This window comes from Crocuta crocuta, unplaced genomic scaffold, assembly GCF_008692635.1.
Source record: "Crocuta crocuta isolate KB4526 unplaced genomic scaffold, BGI_CrCroc_1.0 scaffold57, whole genome shotgun sequence".
NCBI classification, from domain to species: domain Eukaryota; kingdom Metazoa; phylum Chordata; class Mammalia; order Carnivora; family Hyaenidae; genus Crocuta; species Crocuta crocuta.
In genome coordinates this window covers 3,730,641-3,749,806 of record NW_027532163.1, presented here as the reverse complement: position 1 = coordinate 3,749,806, position 19,166 = coordinate 3,730,641, and the positions used below count along the sequence as shown (strand labels likewise).

The following is a 19,166-nucleotide window of genomic DNA, read 5'->3' as shown; positions in this document are numbered from 1 at the left end:
GAGGATCCCAAACAGGCTCCTCGTTGTTAGTGTAGAACCTGATGTGGGGCTCAAACCCAAAACTGTGAGATCATAACCTGAGCCAAAATAAAGAGTGTAATGCTTACCTGACTGTGCCACCCGGATACCCCGCACTCTTTTATTTATTTTATTTTAAGAGAGAAAGAGAGAGGGGCGCCTGGGTGGCTCAGTTGGTTAAGTGTCCAACTTCAGCTCAAGTCATGATCTCCCAGTCTGTGGGTTCGAGCCCCGCATCGGGCTCTGCGCAGAGAGCTCAGAGCCTGGAGCCTACTTTGGATTCTGTGTCTCCTCTTCTCTCTGCCCCTCCCTGCTCATGTTCTCTCTCTCTCTCTCTGCTTCTCAATAATAAATAAATGTTTAAAAATTTTTTTAAATAAAGAAAAAGAAAGAGAAAGAGAAAGAGATGGGCAGAAAGAGAGGGAGAGAGAGAATCCCAAATAGGCTCTGCTTTGTCAGCACAGAGCCCAATGCAGGGCTCAATCTACAAACCGCAAGACCTGAGCTGAAATCACAAGTTGGACGCTTAACCGACTGAGCCACCCAGGCGCCCCAAAATGAGAGTCATTGCCATTGTTTCTACTGACTATTATTTTAAACAGATTCAGAGTGCCATGTTAACCACTATTCAGGCTGTTTCTGTGGGAAAGGTAGGAATGAGCCTGTTTCCCACCACAGGAGCCATTGTTGAAGGGCTGATGGCATAGGGAAGCAGTAGGAGACAAAAGCTGGGCTGGGGTTTGACAGTTGGGAGGGGAGGGGTATGGAACCGCAGGCTGACATCTGCCTCCGTGCCAGTCCCGCGGGGCTGGGGCTCCACCATAGACCATCAGTGCAGGAAGGGGCGGGTGAGGCCAGACAGCCCAGGCACTGCCAGCAGCTCTTCATCTGGCTTATCGTGGGGACAGCTTTGCCCGGAACAAAACACTGAGAGCTTTGTCAGCACCGGCCAGAGGTAACCCCATGGAAGGTACGTTGTCTTTGATGCGTCCCCCTCCTCCCCTGATGTCCTGCTTGCCTTGTCTTAGCCCCATAAGACTAGGGTCTTTGTCCCATGAACTCAGCCGTGGCCGCCTCAAACCTGTTCCTTCCTCTCCCTGCCCATCAAGGCCCAAGGCCAAGTCCCTCCTCCCCACTCAAACCCCTTCAGCCCACAGCTTTGCCAATCAAGGTGTGGACAGCAGCCTTTGCACGACCTGAAAGCCTGTTAGAAATGCGGAATCCTATCGAATGGATCTGTACTTAAATGAGAAACCCAGGTAATTTGTACTCACGTTACAGTTTGAGACACTGAGCTAGACTTATATGATTGCTTTCCCATTTGGCTGCTCTCCTACGGTCCTTGCCAATGTGAAAACTGGCTTCTCCAGCTGTGCCCAGAGAGTGGCCCTCCCATTACTGACCTTTTGGGTTTGGGATTGGAGTTCATCTCATACCTTCAGCCTCTCCTGCGGCTGGCTCCTTTCTGCCCAACCAGCCTTGAGAACACTCCTTCCTTCCCCTGAATTTCCCACAGCAGCACTTATACCTGTTACTGACTGTCTGGGCTATTATACTGCAGCACAGCAAAATACAAAAAATTTCAAACGATTGCTTTAAAAACTTTTTTAAGGGGGCACCTGGGTGGCTTAGTTGGTTAAGCGTCCGACTTTCGCTCAGGTCATGATCTCGCGGTTCGTGGGTTCGAGCCCCGCGTCGGGCTCTGTGCTGACTGCCAGCTCAGAGCCTGGAGCCTGCTTCAGTCTGTGACTCCCTCTCTCTCTGACTTCAGTCTGTGCCTCCCTCTCTCTCTGACCCTCCCCTGCTCACGCTGTCTCTCTCTCTCTCTCCTAGAAATAAATAAAAATATTAAAAAAAATATTAAAAAAAAACTTTTTTAAGTAAAAAGTTGCCTTTTTAAATCAAAGTATCACATCAAAATATTAAGTCAATAAAGACCAAACAATACAAAATCTATAAGGAACTCACCAAACCCCACACCCGAAAAACAAATAATCCAGTGAAGAAATGGGCAGAAGACATGTACAAAACCAAAACTAAATAACAGTAATATCCTGTTCACCTCCCTTCCTACTTCCTTTCTGAAAATCAGTCACCCTTCAAGGGCGTTTTTCAGGTATAAACTGCCATGTATCACCATCTATTGATTCAATCATTTTAAAGCTTGTCACTCGGCTTCCTCTTTTGGTACATGAAGAGTTAGCTCTTTAAAAATCTGCCCCTTTGTCCATCTATTCCCCCTTCTAGTTCCTTCGCCAGTTTTCCATTTTCACATATTGCAGTCCAGGGTTACAGAGGTGGATCAGAGATGTATTTGTTTGCTTTTTTCCTTCTTGTTTGAGAGTAATTTTTGATTCAAGAAGGGAGGGGGAACGTTATTGATTCTGCCATCTTAAAATTCAGCAAACAAGTTACAGATTCTTTTCTCAAAGCCCCTCTGCAATCTTTGCTGGTGACAAGTCCCACATTTGCCATGTTTTCCCTCAGACAGTTTCCTGCTGGAAGATCGGCCTTTCCTCCGCCCGAATTCCCCATGACCTCCACCTGTCTCCACTTTGGTCTCTCCTTTTCTCGCGCGGAGCACTTCAGGCCTATCTTTGCTCAGTCCTCTTCTTTTCAGTTTTGTCTATTGATCTGTCTTCACTCAAATGGTGTGTTCATGTCCTAGAGGTGCCATAACACATGTCACAACATGTGGGGGCTGAAAAGCACAGAAATGTATTCTCTCGCAGTTCTGGAGTCTAGAAGTTCAAAATCAAGGTGTCAGTGGGGGAGAGGGAAGAGTCTTTCCTTGCCCCTTCCTGGCTTCTGGTGGCTGCTGGCAATCCCTGTCCTTCCTCGGCCTGTGGCTGCCTCTCTGACATGTCTGCTTCGAAGTCACATTGTCGTGGACTTCTTCCCTCTGTGTGAGTCTGTGTGTTTCCAGATCTCCCTCTCCTTACTCCCCTTACAAGAACACCAGTCACTGGGTTTAGGACCTTCCCTAATCCACTATGCCTTCATCTTAACTTGATTCATGGACATGAGTCTTGAGGAGATACCAGTTGGCCCAGCACAAATGGCTTATAACATGTTATGCGGAGCCCACATGAGTTCTCGCCCTAAAAAGAACTCCTCTTTTAGCTCTTAAAATAACATTTTTTCCCTCCTCACCAAAATAATTGTTTAGTTTCTTAGGCCTTTTGATTTTGTTTCTCTGATTATTCTGACGTGACTTTATGCCTAGGATTCCTGCCGTGCCTAGCTCGTGGCTATGCTCATAGTAAGTGCTCAGTAAATAGTAGAAAATAAATTTTGTTTTTCATGTTTACCCACTGCCCTGGTTGATCTGTTTTCTGGTGGGAGAGTGAACTGACGCCCTCACTATCTCTAAGAACCGATGATTATTACCTGCCCAGACTTCTGCATTATAATAATTCCCATGGACAACCTTTATGGGTTCTCCGTGATCACCAAATAAAATTAAAACTCAGTCCAACATGTAAAATTTTTCACAATTATGGAGGAGTGGGGGTGGGTGGGGATGCTCTTTTCTGCCTTTGCTGTTTTTGCCCGTTATCCAGACCAGCCAGCTCTTTCCTAGCTCAATGCTTTTGCTTAGCCACACTCCCTGCCTGTGTTGGTCTCCTTTCCTCTATGCCCTAGCCTTCCCCATCCCCTAGCGAACTTCCATTCCACCCTCAAGGTCAAGTTCAAAAACCTTTTCCTCTGCAAAGCCTTTTTTAACTGCCATAAGCAGAATTCATTTCTTCTGCCTTGATGTTCCCCACCACTGTGAACACAGTGCCATGTTATGAGGGAATTTGGAGTGTCTGTGTCCTGCCATGTCTACTAGGCACAATGCCCGGCATGGGGTAGACTCAAGTTATGTCTGTCCAAGGAGGCCATAATGGTGGCATTGACGTCAAACAGGCATAGAGCCTTCTAGGGCTTCTCAAGCCACACCTAGGGAACTCCCACATAATTTCTTAGCATGATCATTGGGAATTAGAGGAGGGAATGAGGGGTTATGTAAGTAATCCAAACTCTGTTATTTAAAAATCAATCCAAGATGACAGTCTTTTATGGCTTAAGCTCCAGAAAATATAGGATAGTCTTTTCCCAATGGGAGGCTAGAGATGGTGTGGAGTTCTGGAAAAGAGGACTGACTCCTTCCATCTTCTCTCTTAGTGCCTTAGTTAGGCTCCCTCAAATCGTGGGGGCCCATTGCAATGAAGCCCAAGATCTAGGCAACTATAAAAAATAGAGAGCTCAAGGGGCTATCTGTCACTTCTCTCTCTCTCAGTGAGGCAGATATCCCCAGTGCCTTGCCTATGACCTTAAGGTCTTTCCATGTGCTTCTGTTCCTTCTGCTGCTAGTGTACCATCTCTGTGTATAGGGGACATTCTGGGGCAGTGGAAGGCTGTTCCTTCTACAAGCAGCAGGTCGGAATGCCAGGGAGTCCAACTCTATAGGCACAGCCCTCCATGAGGGATTCCCAGGAGTGGCTGTATAGATGCCCCAACCCCCTCACCTCTTGGCTGGGGCTAACCCAGGTGAGCATATTCAGATTTTCCTCTGGACTAAGACCCAGTCCCTCGCTTCTGCAGCAGACTTGATAAGGCACCACGTTTCGGCTGCCTTTTTCCCCCATCACTTTCCACTCCCCTTCCGCAGTTTCCTGAGACCACTGACCACATATTCTGAGTGCAAATTTGTGCTCAAATCCTTGTCTCTGAGTCTGTTTCTCAGAGCACCCAAACTAAGAAGAAACATGGCAACTTTGTTCTCTTGAACTTCTGCTCTTTTCTCTTCTAACCATTTGGGTTTCTTTGTCTCTAATCTCTGTAACCTTTTTTTTTTTTTTTTTTAAACTCATAGCTCTGCTCTCTTGTCTTTTGCTTATCCACTTGAATAAATTATTTCTACTTTCTCATAACCACACCATCTGTAACTCCGCAGTCCTCACTCTGTCACGGTGCTACCTCTCCTCACAGCCTTTCACCTACTATGCCCATTGCTAACTGCTTCCCTCTTTCTTAAATTTTCAGTTCAAATCCCTGAGGAGGGAATTTGATGGCCCAGCTCATCCTTATTATATAAAGACCTGGCCAACCAACTGATTGGCTGTGGCGGGGTCAGCTGATCACAGCCTGTCCAATCAACTGCACTGAGGTAGGAAGAAGGGACAGGAAGTTCCAGAAATTTAATGGCCGACACTGAGGAGATTGTTGTGAGTTTTAGTGCTTCCTGTAGTCTTTTATATGGATGGTTGATGTTTTCTCTGTTTATTTTAAATGTAACTTCAACTTCCCAGTCAAATTGTCCCGCTAATTCACTCCAATGCTGAAATTCTGAAGTCACCATGAGCTTGTATAAAGTGGAACGTGGCCTCCTAGAGCCTGGACCTTCAGCCAAATTGTGGGCAGGAACTTTCTGTCTATATGAAGCCAATGCATTGGACAGGGTTAGTCCCCCAAGCCTTCTGTGAAAGATAAAATATTCTTTTTAATGATTTAAGGCTTGGAAAACACACACACAAAAGAAAACAGAAGAAAAAGAAAAGAAAAGCTACAGGAAATCCCAACACACCGAGATAGATAATCACTCCTTGCATTTCAGAAACTTTTCCTTCTGTGTGTGTGTATGTGTGTGCGCGTGTGTGCACAGGCGTGCGCATTTAGAAGGAAATATTTCTTCCCCCATAATAAGAGGATTGTCCTACATATGCTGCTTTTTATAACCTGCTTTTTTTTTTACCTTATCACTGAACATTTTTCCGTGTCATTAAATATGCTGTTGCAGCCTCATTTTAGTGTCGGCCTGGCCTTCAGACACGGGGCTCCAGGCCCTGCTGAGCCGTCTTCTCCCCAGGACACTCAGCTGTGAAAGGGAGCGACGGGGCACTCTAACGAGCTCATCTTCTTCCCACGACAAAATTTCAGCGAATCCTATGCCCACCGCTGCCACGTGGGGCCTGGTCCGCCTCTTCAGCTGGAGCTTTCCTGCGGGCCCCAGACCCTCCGGGAAATCACCCGTCAGCTCTCTGCAACTTCCTCGTTCCCAACACGCTCTCTGCAAAGCCAGCTCAGGACATAGTTAACTCAAATCATCAAAAAGTCAGAGCTGGAGGCTCCCGTGGGAGGCGGCTCCATCGCCTCCGAGTTAGAAATGAGGAAGAAGGCCCCGAAAGGGGAAGTGACGTGCGCATGCTTGGCCAGGGAGTGGGCGGCAAGGTGAGGACTCAAGCCCTGTGTCTCCGTGGCCAAGCGTAGTCTCTTCTGACCCCCATCCAAGCGCCTGTCAAGAGTTGGGGCTCTCCTCCTCCCCCCCACCCCCAATCTGTCCTGCAGGCCAGGTCTCTGTAGCTTTCCCCAGGCGTTGGTGGAGTTTGGCAACTGAAAACCCGACCCAGACCTGGGGCAAGGCCTCCCGCCGCCCCCACGCCCAGCCTCCTTCTGGATCAAGTCCTGGTTTCACATCCCTGGGTGTGGTGAGGTTAGAACAGCTGCCTTGCTGGCTGTGCCTTGGGGCTAAGTAAACATTCCACCCACAACAGACCTTCCTGTCTCTAGGGCCTGTGCTGGTGACGTGTCTGGGACTGTCACTAAGCCCCAAGGACCTTCTCCAGGCCCCCAGGCTCTCGGAGTCAGGGGCAGATTGCAGCGGTTGCCCCAGGAGCCCAGGACACCTCCGCTTTCCAGCCGCGCTGCCGTTAGATGCCCTCAGGGCGGGAGCCCCAGCTTACACCCCCCCCCCACCCCTCCCCAGGAGTCCCTGGTTACCAGGGGAATCTGGAAGAGGCTTTGCGTGATTAGGGGAGCGTGCCCTTGGGGAGCGCTGCTTCCAGCCGAAAGCCAGGTCACTAAGTGTGAAATGGGAGGATTATCCCTGCACCCCATCTGCCATTCTTAGGCTTCTTGGGCTCTGTGCCTGATTGCAGAGCCCTGGGGGCCTTGAATTTAAGCAGCAAGTATGGAATTCCAGGCCTTATTCTGCTCCTTTTACTGAGCCTGAGCCCCAGCCTCAGGGACCCCCCAGGACGGCCTGAGCAGAGCTGGGCCTGACAGCTCTGCTATTCTGGCAGCCAGCAGGGAGGCGGGCGTTTCCTTCCCACCAGCAGCCCGGCTTTAGGCTTTAGAGACGCAGGCGCTTTCACCCCGCTGTCGAGCTGGTGTCTTTTTTCCAGGGGGAACCATTTGGTGGGATATGAGTTTTCTGCAAGTTCAGACCCTTTAGCTATTTTTCCACTTACAGCACACGCTGCCTTGTTTCCTCCTCAATCCACCTGCTTCCCCTGCACATTCTCTTCCGTGGCAATCAGGACCCAGAAACTCCTGGTGGCCACTTTATTTGCTAAGCACTAACCCAGTTTTCTTACCTCCTAACAGACAAGAGACGTGAGGCAGTGAGTGACCCTGGGGAAATGACAGATGGGCAAACGCTCCAGTTCAATGCACGGAAATAGATCGTTCCCGATTTCCTGGATGATTGGATGCAAAGCTCGGTGCCGGCGGATCCTTCGCTCAAGCCTCCGCCTGTCAGGAACCCTTTGCTAAGTCTCACACCCCACCTCCAGCCTCAGAAACTGGAATCCTTACTCTGTAATCTTTATGGATTTATAAAGGCCGCTGTGGTTTCCACTCTGCCAAAGACAGTATCCATTTTCACCACAGCAAGCCGACAAATGTAGATTGCTTCCACCACCGCAGTGGGGAAAGGAGAGGGATGCCTCCTGATGGGGCCTGGGGCACCTGATCTGGGGCGAGGGCAAGCCTGTCCTGAGCCTGGCTGACAAGCAGAGACAGAGACAGTTGGAGGAGAAGGTGGAGAGGAAAGGATGGGGAGGGGAGTGTTGAATGAGGAGAGAATGGAGGGGGTACCCTGGACACCAAGCCCCACATTCACCAGCTCTGCTGCGGGCAGCAGGAAATTGCCAGGGGGAGACGTGGGCTGTGCTGAGGGCAGCCCTGCCCAGCTCTATGAAGCATGAAGGCCAGAGGCCTGGGGTGCCAAGTCTTCAGGCAGGACCAGCCACATCATTTCTAGAGCCCAGTGTAAGATTCAACGCGGGGCCCCTTGTTCAAAACGTATTAAGAACCTCAAGATGGGGGGCGCCTGGGTGGCTTAGTCGGTTAAGTGTCCGGCTTTCGCTTGGGTCATGATCTTGCGGTTCGTGGGTTTGAGCCCCGCGTCGGGCTCTGTGCTGACTGCCAGCTCAGAGCCTGGAGCCTGTTTCAGTCTGTGACTCCCTCTCTCTCTGACCCTCCCCTGCTCATGCTGTCTCTCTCTCTCTCTCTCCTAGAAATAAATAAAACATTAAAAAAAAAAAAAAAGAACTTCAAGATGGAGACTGCAGAGTATGGGGCATAGGCTGCAAGCCACAGAGCCTGCTCACATTCCCTGGCTGGGACGACTGTTGTGATGGTGTTGTGATGGGTCACTGGCCCCACTGAGATGCAGTGTATTGTGATTAAAAACAAATTGGGGGAGGGGCACCTGGGTGACTCAGTTGGTTAAGCATCGGACTTCAGCTCAGGTCATGATCTGACAGTTTGTGGGTTCAAGCCCTGGGTCGGATTCTGTGCTGGCAGGGCACAGCCTGCTTGGGATTCTCTGTCTCCTCTCTCTCTGCCCCTTCCCTATGCACACTCTTTCTCTCTCTCTCAAAATAAATAAGCAAACTTAAAAACATTTGGGAGAGGGACATGATAGTATTAAGCCAAGGGGATGGAAGTTCCATCAGTGACAGCTAATTATTGAGGACCTCCTAGATATCAGGCTCCCTTCTAATTAAGTGCCTTATATATGCTCTCTAGTCTGTAGGGGGTAGGTACTATCATCATCATCATCATCTCCCAGAGGAGAACGCCAAGGAACTGAAAGGTAAAGTCATGTAAACTTTATGACTGTTAGTTAACAGACAGGTTGAATCATTTGCTCAAAGGCATAAAGCTCCTAAACTGGAGGCAGGTTTGAGTGCGGGCCCAGGGGGCCCATTCGACCATATCGTCCTGTCTGTAAATGCACAGCACATCTCAGCAAAGGGAAGCTTCCTTAGAAGAGGCGGTCTTACTGTAGCAAAGAATGTTCTACCAGAGGTATTCAGAGGTGCATGGACTGGAGACATTTGGAAATAGGAAGGAAGGCCCTTCGTAGAGGGGCATTCCAGCACTGTGCAGAGTTGGGTTAAATAGCAATCCTTACAAGAGTTATGGCTCTCTCGGTAGTTGTAATGTGTCTAAGGTAAACATAGTATAAGAGCCATTAGATCCCAGGATGTTAGTAGCTGGTTCCTCTTACACAGAGAAGGAGAGAAGAACAAGGTCACGGAGCTTGAGCTGGCACCCCTTAGAATTGAGGTGACAGAACTTAAACCCACATCCATTTGCTTCCAAAGCCCTTGCCTCCAACAGCTATATCATATGGATTGATTCTTAAGGTCCCTCCCACCCCAAGATGCTAGAATTCTAGATCTCCACAAGGAAATGATACCGTATCTGCCCATGCGATTTCACTTCAGCCTGTGTTGATAGTTTTACTGAGAGCTTGGAGATTGCTGGGGGGCCCCAGGAATCTGTTCCCTGTCTTGAATCAGTCCTCTGGAATGTTGGCTCAGACCCTGGCCAGGCTGTTCTGATTCTTTCTCCCTCGAATTTGACAGGCTGGGTTTTATGTAAGTGTTGGTGAAGGCCCATGCTTCTGATTTCATCTGGATTTAAACAGACAACTTTGTGAGTTCTAGCATCATGTCCAGAAAAGCTCATGGGCTCCCACTTTCCCTAAGCCAGGACATCTATGGCAGCCCCTGTACTCAGACTGAACCTCAAGATTACCCCCTTGAAGCCATGGGCTAACCCTACAGCTTGATGCGGCTCGGGGTCAAGATCAGACTAAGGGTGTTCTCCAGGTTTCTCTCTCCACCTTCAAACCGGCCCCCTAAAAATTTGATCATCTGGCTCCAAAATTGCACGCCCCAGCAGATCTTTAAGGATCTGATCCCAAAACACATGTGCCAGGAGGCTGAACTCTGGCTCCCATCTAGATACTCAGTTCTTCCAGAGACTTACCATCTCACCTGCATTAGCTTCCTGTAGCTGCCGTCACAAAGTACAGCCAACTGGGTGCCTTAAAACGAGAAATGTGGGGGCGCCTGGGTGGCTCAGTTGGTGAAGCATCCAACTTCGGCTCAGGTCATGATCTCACGGTTCGTGCGTTCGAGCCCCATGTCGGGCTCTGTGCTGACAGCTCACAGCCTGGAGCCTGTTTAAGAATCTGTGTCTCCCTCTCTCTCTGACCCTCCCCTGCTCATGCTGTCTCTCTCTCTCTCTCAGAAATAAATAAAACATTAAAAAAAAAAAAAAGCACAAGAGAAATATGTTCTCGCACAGTTCTGGAGGCCAAAGCCCAAAACTGAGGTATCCACAGGGCCGTGCTCTCTCTGAAGGTTCTGGAAGAGAATCTGTTCCAGGCCCCCTCCTAGCTTCTGCTTCTAGAAATACTTGATATTCCTTGGCTGATAGCCCCCCTTCTTCAGTCTCTGCCTCATGATCACATGGGGTTCACCCTGTTTGTCTCTTTCTATATTCTCTGGTTTTCTTATATGGACAGCAGTCATGCTGGGTTAGGGTCTACCCTAATTGAACACAACCTCACCTTAACTTAATTACAAATAAGACCCTTTCATCAAATAAGATCACATTTACAATACTGAAAGTGAAGCCCTTCAGCCTATCTTTCTGGGGGTCACAATTCAATCCACAATATCACTGATACTTCGGTCAGTATCTATATCACTAGGGACGCTTAACATACCGTTTCCTGTGTGTCGGCTCTGTTGATCATGTGAGCCTCACCTCCACCCTATGAAGTAGGTTCTAGAATCCCCACTTTGCAGATGAGAAAACAGATGGTCAGAGAGGTTGAGCAGCTTGTCCAAAGTCCCACACAGCTATCAAGAGCAGACCTGAGATCCACAGCCCTGACACTACACAGCGTGGTTCTCGGCATGCAGTGAGCAGCAAAGAAGCAAGTCTGAGCCCACCTGATGAGACCGAGGCTCTCTGAAACAACTCTGCGGTTCCACAAAGGGCTGTGCTGGTTCCGGGCTCGCCAGCCTGACTTCAGACTCCTTTCCTTCGTGTTAGATCATTTCTCTGAAGCGCAGTTAAGTCATCCACAAGACAAGGTCAAGGGCGCTGCCCTCTCCCTCTCGAGGAAGGGCTGGGAGGGTCAATTCCCAGAGTGTCGCTGGCCCCTTGGAAGCCCCACGGACAAGTGCCGTAACTGCCTGTCCTCCTGGCCTGCGCTTCCATTAGCTCTGTTTCCAAACGCCGCTGTGTCAGAGGGCTTCTCTGACCAGAGTATCTAAACTAGTGCCACACGCACTGCCGTCCCCTTTGTCTTGTCACGCAGATTTCGGACTACTTGACACACAGCTGTATTTATTTGCTTACAGTCTATCCTGCCTGGTTTAGAATGTACACTGCGAGGGAGCAAGGGCTTCATCTGTTTCGCTGCCCGTGGTGGCCCCAGTGTCTACAACAGTGCCTGACACACAGCAGGCACTCATTACTATTCATTGACCGAATCAGTGAATAGCTTAATGTAAACGGGCAGTTCGTCCTCATCACTGGAGTGGGAACCGTCTTTCCACGGGAATTTAGCTCCATGAAAGCAAGAGCTCGTTTCCACGGGAATTTAGCTCCATGAAAGCAAGAGCTCGTGGCCATTTGATTCATTGCTGCGTTCCCGGCACTTGGCACAAAATAAGGTGGTTGATAAACATCTGTTAAATGAATGGGTGAGGAAAAGGCTGCTGGACAGACAGAGACCTCTCTGTCGCCCTGCTCTGGGAGATGAGCAGCCAAGGAAGGCTGTGGTTGACCCTGAGCTGGACCTTCGAGGATCTTGGCAGGGGGGAGAAGGAAGGGGTGCTTTCTAGGTCAGAGACACAGAGGTGGGCTGTGTGTGCAGGGTGACAACGAACAGGCTTGTTTGCAAAAGAACTGCCTTATTTGAACAGGGTTGGCATCAGAGGTAAAGAGGCAGATTGTTTGCATCTGATTCTGGATTACTCAAATGCCGGGTGAAATGAAACCTATATTTCCTTCCCAGCTACGTGCATCGGGGACTTCACTAATCAACCACTAATAAACAAACAATTTAAAGAGCTATTGAGTTTAGCTTATTTCCCCCCCACCCCCACCCCCTCCCCTATCACCAGTGATCTCAGGCTCCACAGAGGCCAGGGCATGTCTTGAAATAACTTCTCAGGCAATTAAGCCACATCCCATTTTATAAGTCTGAATATCTCAGAGGATCCTGTTACCTCCAACTTTGGGCCTGGAGGCCAACATTTCCTCCTCAAACCTAACGGGCTCGTAAGAGGAGCCGACCTCAGGGTGACAGAGCAGACATGCTGTCTCCCGGATCCTGTCTCTGCTTTCTGCTTGCGGAGCAGCATCAGTCTGACTCTCTGGAGGTGCTGAGATTTCAGGGACAGGGGACGCTCCCTTCCCTCCCTCCAGCACCACCTAAATGCCAGGGATTCCTTTAATGCAGGTCAACACCTTTCATTTCTTTGCAGCAGGACAGGCCGAAAATTCAAACCGCCCCAGGAGAAGCAATATACTGGTTTAAATTAATACCAAAGTGCAAATGAACGCGCGCAGACCTGTGGTCCCTCGAGGGCAGATTTTAAGAAGCCAGGAGAGGAGACTGGTGTGGGGACATGAATGGACTTTATACGAGGCCACTGTTTCCTCTTACTGCCCCGGGGACTTTGAACAAGTTAAGTAACCTCTCGTCTGCAAAACCCCGAGAGAGCTCTGCTTCGGGCCCGACTCAGCTGCCTCTTCAGCTCGCACTGTGCGCCACCCCCCACTCCCCATCCCTGTGCCATTTCTCGGGGAACTTTCAGTCTGGAAAGTTCCTCTCCTCTTTTCCCACCTGACTCCTTCTCATCTTTCTGCTTCCCTGGCCGCCTTCCCAAGGGTGGTTGGCCAACCGGGTTCACATAGTAAACTCCACAATTTACATCCCCCTCCCTGCCGCGCACACACGACACACAGGAAGAGCCTAGCAGGCAGGGGCCGTTTCCCGTTCTCCAGGTCACGGGCAGGGACTCCGTTTCTTCAGTGGTTGAGGATTCCTTCTGTTACCCAAATGTTTCCAAAACACAGAAACAAAGTGAGAAAATGACCACATGCCCTTTCAATGTCATGAGGAGGCTCTGGCTTCCCAGGATTATTTAGGAAAACTCTCCCATATTCGACTTCCCTGTCTGCTGTTGACTAGAGCCCAGACACTAAAGGCTACATGTTAACTTGCAGGTTTTTGCCCCATAGAGGTGATCGTGGAGATGATTTCTTCCTGATAGAAAAGATAACCTATGACTTTGCTGCCAGTAGACCATTAACCATTTGTACCTAGCCTGACGATCTTATTCTATATTCTTTTTTCTTTTCTTGCCTATAAATATCTCAAATAATCTATAAACCAGCTTTGCTGTCATGCTCTTTCCCTCAGGACTTAACGAATTGAATAAGACTTTGTCTTGTGTTCATTCTATCTTTTATAAGAGCCATTTTTTTAAGAGCCTCGTTTTCAACCTCTTGAAAATAATATGTTGACATCTTTTTTTTTTTTTTAAGATTTATTTATTTTTGAGAGACAGAGCATCAGCAGGGGAGAGGCAGAGAGAGAGGGAGACACAGAATCCGAAGCAGGCTCCAGGCTCTGAGCTGTCAGCACAGAGCCCAACGCAGGGCTCAAACTCATGAACCACAAGATCATGACCTGAGCTGAAGATGGCCGCTTAACTGACTGAGCCACCCAGGCGGCCCCATATGTTGACATCTTGCAGGAATTTTGAGAGGCCTAAGTAATAGCAGCCCCCAACTGCTCTGTGTTCTTAGGAGCTAAATACTGTGCCAGTGCTTAATATCTTTCATCTCTTTTAATCCTCATCACCTTATAAAGCTGATCTCTATTTTATCGATGAGGAATCTAAGCCTCAGAGGACTCAGTAGCTTGGCAAAGCCAGGGACACAAATTGTATGCCAAGAACTTTACCTACCCTTTTGATTAATCCTCATGACAACCTCTGGCAGAGGTATCATAATATCCACTTTGTCTATTACAACACTGAGGTTGAGTTATATGCCCGAGGTATCAGCATTTGTAAAGGGCTAAGTCAGGATTATAAATCCAACCCTTACCTACGACTCTACACTTTTTCTTCCGAGACCCAGTGACTTAGCTTATGGGAAAGTCTGCAATGCCTAGCACATTCAAACAAAATGCTGGTTTCTCTTCAAAAGCTCTATTCAAACAAAATGCTCATTTCTCTTCTGTTGGCAAGTTCGGCGGTGAGGAGGTGTGGTTGAGGTTGGTAGATTGCCCCATGAAATTGTAACCACTGTCCCTTTCTTCCATAATAAAAAATCCACAATTTTTAGCGAGGCCCTGACCATCCCACATAAAGATTATATTTCCCCGTCCGCAGCTGTATGTGGCCATGTGATTAAATGGGGAGTAAGCAAGTGAAATTGTCACATGGTTCTTTTAGGAACCTTCCTTAAAAGGTGGTTGATGAGCACCGTTTTCTCTATGCCTTCCTCCAGCTACCTACTGGGAACAAGAGAGTGGTGCCTGGAGCTCTAGCTCTGGTCTTGTGCACATAAGGATGATCCCAGCCCTGGAGAAGTCTGAGGAATTAACCGGAGAAAGCCTGGGTCCCTGAGGACTTGGCCAAGTATCACCAGAACCCAGGACTTCTGACTTCCTGGCTTTTATGTGAGAGAGAAATAAACGGTTGTCTTGCATAAGCCACTCTTCTTAGAGATGTCTATTGCTTTCAACCAGATGTAATCCTAACTGATCCAGCACAAAGAATGAAGACGGAGTCTTAGAGGCAAAATTGGCCTTCTTCACAGAAGCGCCCAGGGATGGCCTTGATTCTAGGAACCAACCAGAAAGGCCCTGGGGAGCCCAGCAGTTGGAACTGTCAGGGAGACAGATGTTGAACGGGTTGTGCCAGCTGCGACTCGCCCTGACCGGCATCGTTGCCCTTCTGCCAGGCCTGCCCTGCCCACTGATTTTATGGCATTAATAGGAGCTGCCTGCAAAGACATCATGGCTCCACATAGGCGTTCACAATCTCTCCTCTTCTTAGTGGAAAGAAATGGCGCGTCACCAAAGCTGTAATGAGGAAATCTATCAAGTACTGAGTTCTCTTCTCAGTGAGCACGAGGAGGAAACACCTTCTGTTCTGCTCCTCTGGGCTTTACCCATTGGCAAGGCAAGAATAAAACATGTCGATCTCTTCAACGGAGACGACAGGCAGGGTGCAGAGCCTCTGAACTTGTTAGAAATTTTAAATTCGACTTTGCCTCCTCCGAAGTCCCTAGAGAAGGAAAAGGATGTGATTCCCCTGCAGATGGAGAGCAGGCTTTGGAGGCCCGGAGGATGACATTCGTTGGCGGTGTATGTGTGTGCGCATGCACATGCATGTGCTTTGAGACTCCCTAAACGGAGACCCCACCAGAAGTGACGTTCTATGCCAGGACTGAGTCAGCCTCGGCTCCCAGGTGCCCTCTCCTGGGGCCTGGCTGCCTTGGGTAATATCCTGCTATGTGATCTTGGATATAGTGTTGTATGCCTCAGTTCCCTGCCAGCAAAATAGAAATTGTGATAGTTCCTGTCTCCAAAGGCTATTATAAACACTAAATGATATCATCTAGGTAAAGCTTTCCGATGCCCAGCACATGGTAAGAACTCAATAAATGTTGCTTGTTATTGTTGTTATGGAGTAGTAATAACACAGGTGAACACGTAGAGTTCTCCCCACAGGCTAGGCATTATTCTAGGTCTGCTACCATGGAAACTTTTAGTCCTTACATCTCTGAGGGCTTACTACTGCTACCTCCCCATTTTATTGATGAGGAGACTGAGACACATTTGGGGCCCAAACCCAGGCTTCTGCTCCAGACTCATAAAAAAGGAGAAGGAGGGGATCCTGACTCCTTACTGATGACTGGTCTCATCTTGGCGCCTTCCCACCTCAGGCTTTTAAAAGGCTGCACCTTGGCCAGCTTGGTCTCCCCCCCGCCCCCCACCTCCCCGGCCATGCCAGCACTCCTGGGCACCTTCTCATCCCTTGTCAGACCCCCGCTTCTCTCTCACACAGCCCCCTGCCCTATTTGTGCACTTGTTCCTGTGCTAAGGATTTATGTATTCCATGGTTCCCTTGTTTTCTCTCTTTCTGCAAATTAGACCACAAGCCCCACGCAGGCAGGGAGCCCCCCACTCCCATGGGTGCCTGGCGAACAGTAGGCGTGTGATAAATATTGAAAATGTCCTTGGGTCTGAGCGGGACTAAAAGAAGGGATTCTTCTTCAGGTACAGCACATGACCAATGAACCCTGCGTGTGCTGAGACCCTTCCTATGATGAGCAAAGCTCATCAAGGTGGGCCCTTGCTGCCTGCCGGCCTGACATACATCATCTCGTCTAACCTCGTGACCACCTAATAGGATTCATCTTAACCTGAGAGGGCCGCCATATCAAAAGATTACAGACTGAGAGGGGCTTAAATAGCAGAAATGTATTTTCTCATGATTCGGGACCCTGGAAGTCCATGATCAAGGTTGGTAGGGTTGATTTCCTTGGAAGATTCCCTCTCATTGTGTTTCCCATGGCCTTCCCTCTGTGTGTGTCCTAATTTCCCCTTCTTATGAGGACACCTGTCATATTGGAGTAGAGTCCATCTCAATGACCCTGTTTTACCTTAATGACCTCTTTAAAGACCCTGCTTCCATATATAGTCATATTTTGAAGTATTGAGGGTTAGGTCTTAAAGACTTAAAGTACTGACAGTAGGGCTTAAAACAGCCGAATTGTGTTATGATCCTATCAGTTAAAGAAACTGAGGCACAGGGAGACTGGGTAATCCACCCAGGTCCACAGCTAGCAGGGGCCAGAATTTGAGCCATAATAGCCTGACTCTACAAGCTGAATGTGGAAGCACTGTCCCTGCCCCACCCCAGCCAGCAGAGGAGGCCTCAGGCCATTGGCCTCTCGCTGCAAAGGAAATCAAGCCCAGAGGTGAAACCAGTTGCCCAAGGCCACTTAGCTGACAGGTGGCAGAGAGCTCCAACCCAGGTGTTCTGGCTTGGGGCCCAACTTCTTTCCATGGCCCCCCCTCTCTCTCTAAGGGCAAAAAAGCTACTCATTGGTCCCAAGAAGTCAAGGAAGAGTTTTGGAATTTAAAAAAAACCCCAAGTTTGATGGCATTACAGGAAGGTTAATGAAAAAAGGTTTCCTTCTAGCTCCTCTGACACAAGCCTATTATGAATGGCTCTTGCGGCTCAGACCTGCCCCAGGCAGGTCTGGGAAGAAGGAAGCAGAGTTCATCTCCCTCCAAGATTCCCTCCCCTCACTACCTGTAGCTCCCTTCCCTTGCACCAGCAATAGCTGTCATAATACTACTGGCAATTTCTGAATGATTGCACTGTGTGCTAAGCCTTTTTATGCATTAATTTATTTAATCCTCTTAATAACTCTATAGGGCAGGGAGTGACATTATTATCATCCGGTTTTGTATAGAACAAAATCAAGGCACAGCCATTTGCCCAGAGTCCCCGAGGGAGTACTTGGTGGGGGCTGGATGTAGACCCAGGCAGCTGGCTCCCAGCCGGAGCTTGGGTTCATTCCTTCACCCTGTGAGGCAGACGGCTGACCGGAATTTCGTGAGCTAACTCTCCCCAGCTGGTCTTTCACTCGTTCATCTGCTCATTCATCCACTGAGGACTTCCGGCAACTCCTCTGTTTGTCCTGGCCCCGGACAACACCAGAAGTTTCCTCCTGATAGGGCCTCCAGTCACTGGGGGCAGGAGATCCCTTACAGAGACGATATGGACCCTGTATAACAGGAGTGTGTCCCAGATGCTCTGGGCCAAAGAGGGGAATTCACAGTCTGGGGAAATCAAGGAAGGCTGGACAGGGGCAGTGACAGATGTGCTGGGTCTTGAAGGGTAGGGAAGAGTTTGCTGGGTGGCGAAAGGGATATGGTCACTGATGCGTATGGAACTGGGGGTCAGGTGGGTAGGAGGAGAGCCCAGAAGTAAAGTTGGTGGATGTCATGCTAAGGAGGGGTTCACCCAAGAGGCCATGGCATTTTAAGGCTCCATGAGACTCAAAGCAACTTGGTCTTCAAGCTCTGTAGTAGCTGGTCTCCTACTTAGACTAAAATCTCAAGTCCCCACTGTGGCCTAGAGGCCCCCCAGCCTGGGCCCCCCGGCTTCCAGCCTCATCTCCGTCCCCTCTGTCCTTTCCATGTGTCCCCAGCTCCAAGTGCCTTCCTGCTCTTCCCTGAGCAGGCCAAGCATGTGACCTAGACACCGGACTGGCTGCTCCCTCTGCCTGGAACCCTCCTCCCCTCTAGCATAGTTCTGTGTAATCGGCTAATTACATTCAGTGGAGCAGTAGCATGGAACGCGATAAACTCTTGTTAAATGAATGAATGAGCTCTACTTTATTATATTCCAATTCATTGAAAGTAAATATACAGACAGCTCTCAGCTGTCCAATTGTGCTGAGTAATTAACCAGGACACACTGCTCCCCTTTGGGTGCCCAGATCACCCCATTAACTCTGGGCTGTTCCCCGGCTGCTAGCGCAACCTCCCCGGGGCTGGGCTGCAGAGGGAGGCCTCTTAGCAACGGAGCTGCTCCTCAGCCCGCGGCCGCATCTAACAACCTCTGCCACAAACACGTCTCAGCAGCAGAAAAGAAGCCGTGAAATTGCCTGAATTGAGAGGCTGACAGGAAAGTAAAAGGGGCCTGTCAAAACCCAACCTAAACCCAGAGACAAAAGGCAATTCCTTCTAGCACCTTCAGCATATTCCTGATGCTGGAAGGAGGGGAGAGAAGTGTCTCCCACTTCCAGGCCTACCTATACCTCCCTTTCCCTCTGGGGGAGGGGTATTGGAGAGTCACAGGACTGCCGAATGACCATGACCGCAGCCTTGGGACAACGGGAAACCACTGTTGTCTCCCCATTAGGGAGAGATGTTGCCGACACATTTTGGATGGTCAAAATATCAAAACAGTAACAAAGTTTTTGATGAAAAAGACCACACACACACACGCGCGCAAATCCTATTT

The 19,166-nt window shown here is 49.2% G+C and overlaps 1 long non-coding RNA gene across 1 annotated transcript; it reads left to right on the top strand.

The window, feature by feature from the left end:
* Positions 1–6,794: 6,794 nt before the first annotated feature.
* Positions 6,795–8,269, top strand: LOC144241914 (uncharacterized). The gene is made up of 2 exons (XR_013338237.1): positions 6,795–6,859; positions 7,390–8,269. It is a non-coding gene; the product is annotated as an uncharacterized LOC144241914 (long non-coding RNA).
* Positions 8,270–19,166: the final 10,897 nt, after the last annotated feature.